General features: G+C 42.7%; 1 long non-coding RNA gene across 2 annotated transcripts; it reads right to left on the bottom strand.

Annotated features, from left to right (window-relative positions):
* Positions 1 to 2,292: 2,292 nt before the first annotated feature.
* On the bottom strand, positions 2,293 to 3,877 carry LOC119341400. 2 transcript variants are annotated; one of them, XR_005165074.1, is made up of 3 exons: positions 3,458 to 3,877; positions 2,994 to 3,165; positions 2,293 to 2,576 (listed from the first exon to the last, which is right to left on the bottom strand). It is a non-coding gene; the product is annotated as an uncharacterized LOC119341400 (long non-coding RNA). The 2 variants fall into 2 exon arrangements; XR_005165075.1 differs by having other exon boundaries at positions 2,293 to 2,567.
* Positions 3,878 to 4,759: the final 882 nt, after the last annotated feature.

The raw sequence follows: 4,759 nt of genomic DNA, 5'->3' as shown, positions 1-4,759 counted from the left end.
CACCCACCCACACAAAAAACTCTCACGAACCCAACACACTATATCTCTCTAGGTTTGTATCTCTCTCACACAACCCCACGTAGGTGGTGGACGTGTACAAGAAGAGAATAGGTGCACCATGCACATACTCACGCTTTGTGCCCAGCCACACCCGCGCGGGTACACGGTGGAGCTCATTTCTTTACGAAATGGCAGCCCACGTGCTAATTTGAACGCGTGTAGCGGTTGTTTACCTAGGGAGGTCGTGGTACCACGCGTGCACGAAACAAAGTTCGACTTGACACGTTGGCGCGTTATTTTTAAATAAAGTTATAGCACTCAATGGCACGTACACAGAATATAAAACGATTTTTATGGAGAAAACGGTAGTCCGCTGCACTATATACAATGGAGCATGCCTGCTTGGTCTGTCTCTCTTCAGAGTATCTCACACAAGGCTGCGGTGGCATCTCTCTCTCTCACCGTTGGTCAGTGATCCGGCCGCATCCCGTCTGCCGGGGGAAAGGGAGGAAGTGCATCATTTCTCTGTTCGACAGCGCTGAGGAAGCACGTCCCGATCTGTGGTACTGGCCGTTCTCTCTGACCAAGCTCCGGCGCGGTAGGGCCTATGCTACCTGCTCGTTGCAGCGGTATGGGCAGATTCCGCCCGCCGCCGCTCACCTAGTTACATCCCGACGACCTCCAGGTATCCCCTCCGGCCTTGCTCCACTGCCCGTCTTCCCACGTCGCTGCATGTGGATCTTCCATAGTTCTTTGCCCAAAATGTAGCTCATCCGGTGTACTTTCCATATTGCAATCACGTCCTCACACCGTTTTAGACAAACACAACCGTGTTGTTATCTTCCCTTAGGACAAGGAATATGCTTCTTTTTTGTCGTCGCATGTGTCATCAACTGTTATTGGCCAGTAATTGTTTCCTTTCTACCTCTTTTTTGCAAACAGGGCTATCCATTTCACCTCGTTGCTATTGGGACCTTTTGGTGAACTGCACAAATCACTTTTTTTCTTAAGAGTGTTTTGTGCAGTTGTACTAAAATGTCACACGAGCAACGCCTCTACATTTCAGTGTGACTGCACAAAGGGAGATTGGTTTTGCTCTATCCTCCTCATCCAACTCCGAGCCTAATCTTCTCCAACTAGTTAGTCTTAAGAGAGACTGCAAAGGTGACCGGCTTCTATTTGTGTGTTTATTGTTTCATCATCAGTCCTCTATTATCGTAATCACACTTAATATCTTTGGAACAGGGACGCTCAACTCTATTTTAGTGGAACTACACAAAATGATTAGAATGTTGCATGCTCCAGACAGCTACTTTTTTTCCCAACATGCCTTGTTGATTTAGACAGAGCTGGGTGGACGTTGCTGCCAATGAAATCATGGATCAATTTTAATTTAACACCTTCTCACAACTTTGTCTTTAGTCATGATGTAAATATTAGCTCTGGTCTGCTAATAATTGAGATGCATTAGCAAGGAAGTTAGTTTTTTATTGTTTCCGAAAGAGCATCGATGGCACGACACACGAAACAAAAGATGAATGCTCACACCATTATACAATTTCATGTCGCTGGAAAATTATTTGTATAGTACGTCAATTATGTAAACAAATGTTGGAAGCTTGGTAGCATTGCCAGAAGCCTCTTCAGCATCCGGGTCCATGTGCCATGCACAAAATTATACTCCTTCGTTCCTAAATCACTACAGGAGGACAGAGATTTTGTAACATGAACTTGTGTTACTACATGTCCAAAAAGTGTTACCGCGCTATATAGTAACGCATTTTGAGATGTGTTACGTTAGGACGTGTTACTAAGATGTATCTATTGTCACACATGATATTCGTTCCAACACGTTAAAAATTGTGTTACAATCCTACTGTAGTAACATGTATCATTTGTGTTACTAAGTGCACCAGTAACACGTTTTTATAACTATAGCAGCACGAGTAGTAACATATTTCCATAGATATAGTAACAGCAGGAGTAACACGTTTTTCTAATTCCTGTAACATAATTGGTAACTATTATTTTAGCTCTAGTAACACATTTAGTAAAATAATTTCCCGTAAACTGTAACACAATAACTAATAGTGGTCAATCACCCTAGTAACACATTTGTTATTACAAAATAGTCGGCCTAATACTATGCTAGAGCACATAGCTGCCATTTTGCATTCGCTAAACATAGGCGGGTCATGGTCTAAATTTCCCACGTAAGAAAGTGAGGAGAGACACGCCTCCACTTGATTCAGACAAATATAAAAGTAGGTTTTACAATTCATTAAGATATTCCATAGATCAAATCCACATACACATACACATTGCACATATAAGTGCATTATAAACAGAATCAGATTTGAACACAAATTTACATAAACAAGTTTTCAAACTTAGTAATCAGTATCAAACAAAGTACTACAGATACATCATCTTGCATATCAAATCTACTTGTATACATCAGTATCTTCCACAACTTTAAATGAACATTAGCTTCCTCTGCCACAAAGTTGTCCAGTCCGCATATTCCATTTCATTGTTGCTATTATAACGACAACTTCTGCCACCTCCTGAAAATTCTGGACGAACCAACAATCATTCACATCATTACAATATTCCCTGTCAGAGCAACATAAATAGACAACTAAAACTTTGAAAACAATATGAAAATAAAAAATATCTTAAACTGGAAGGAAGAACCATGCTTTTCTTGGAATACTCACGACAATAACAAGTTCATGTGTACAACGATGAAGAACAATACATACATAATTTACTAAAATATAAAACCTCCAAGTTTATGTTATTGATTAAGATGCACATAATAAGTAACACCTCTAATTAAGAGCATCTCATTTTCGAAAAAAATGAAAACAGTTTATTGTACATTAAAGTACCATTCTAAACTAGCAACCATAGCTGCTACTAAGTGATTCAAAGTTGTGCATAAGTGGAAGAAGCCTAAGCTCGGGCTTGCTTGAGCACACTACTAGTACCTTAGAAAAGTGATCCCATGCGTGTGATCTTTTCTTCTTCTGCCTTCTTCCAGGTTGTTCATCCATCTGCTCTTTTTTCTGTTCATGCTCCTCCTTTCTTTCTTTCTTCTTCATAGACTTGCACTTCCTCTTCAGTCATCTCAACATCACCAACTCCACAAGGTTGAACCATCTAAAAATCAGGAACATAATTAGAATTCATGGGATCATTCTTCTATACGCAATAAGAATTAACAAGAATTCCAAAATACAAGTTACAGCTAACATCAGTAAAATACAAATACTAGTAGAACCCTGATTCTCCACTAACATCATATGAACATCTATGCAGAATAAACAAAAATAAAACAACAAGTCACTAGTAATGCAGAATAGTGCATCCAAGTTACCATGTACATACAGGACAGTACACAAAGAATGAAACAAAAATTCAAGACAACTGATGGGAGATGGGCGCTTATTACTTTGACTGATTGCTTAGCTTCTACCGTGGAAGATGTGGTAGAAAACTGGAGAAGACGGAGCCGGGATGCCGAGGTGGACCGAGGTCGCCGATGAGTTGCCGATGTGGAGTATTGGGACTATGTCGAAGCCTCGAAGATCGAATCGAAGGTGTGTGGACTCTGGGCGACGGCGGGTCCTTGTCCTCCTCTGGTCCTCTCCTTCCCTTGTGTGCAATGAGTCCAATGACGGCGCGACGGCCGGCGATCAGTGAGAAGGTGAGGGCCGAGATGCGGGAGATGCCAGTCGCCGCGGAAGTCGGTGTCGGGGGTGGTCGGGTGGGGAAGAAGATGAAGATCACTCTGGCGCCGACGGCGTCTCAAGCAGCTCAGATGAGTAGCGGTGGCGGCGGCTGAGTCGGGGTGGTAGGGCAGGAGGTTAGGTCTTCGTGTGTGCGGTGCGGGGCTGTGGGCGTGGGTGCTGGTTAGGTCTAGGCCGCATGGGGTTGGGTGGGCTAGTACTGGGCCGAAGGCAGCGAGGGTTTGGGCTGGGATGATTTCGACCATTTCGGTTCGACCAAGAATCTGGCTCGGTTAGGGGTCCTACAACGCAAGGTGCTCTCAAAAAATTACTCAAAAAAAGGTGCTCTCAAAAAAAGCAAAGGTGCCTAAAAAATAAATCTCCTAAAAAATCAATATGTTTTTAAGCACCGATGCTTATTTATAGTGGTTAGACATTTAATTAGGTACCCCTTCTGTAGAAATAGGCAATGGTGTTTTAGAAAAATCCGGTATATTTCTCTAAGCACATTTGTAAGCACCTAAAATTGTACAAGGCCTTAGTAGCCTAGCTAACCGAATTTTCTTAAACCAAAATTTTGGTTATTTGATTTGGTTTTTGTTTGATTCATCTTTATGCTCAACACTATTCATGTCTTCAATTAGAAATAAATGCAACAGTCAATTAATAGAGATACTCAGCAGTGGCTTAGGTGAAGACTCATCTTGGCATCCATGTCGAGAACGCGAGAATGGTGGTAGAGCGGTGACCTAATCCCTATATTTCAACGATCTCGCGTTCTGGTCCGAAGAGCGCCGCCAAACCAAGGATAAGCCCAACATCAGCAACACCACAGGAAAACAGAGATCAAAAAGCAAATGTTGCCTTCCTCGCCGAGACCCGCCTCACCGGTGCGCCATCTCTAGAGATCTAGGTCAGATCTATTGAGAACGAGGAAGAAGAGATTGACGGCGTTGTGCTCTATGAGAGAAGCGTGACTCACCGTCTTTGACGGATTTGGACGACAACTTGCGGGGGCGGTGACG

The sequence above is a fragment of the Triticum dicoccoides genome, chromosome 7B, assembly GCF_002162155.2.
Source record: "Triticum dicoccoides isolate Atlit2015 ecotype Zavitan chromosome 7B, WEW_v2.0, whole genome shotgun sequence".
Lineage (NCBI taxonomy): Eukaryota > Viridiplantae > Streptophyta > Magnoliopsida > Poales > Poaceae > Triticum > Triticum dicoccoides.
Note: the sequence above shows the minus strand (reverse complement) of the source record. Positions and strands in the feature narration are given on the sequence as shown.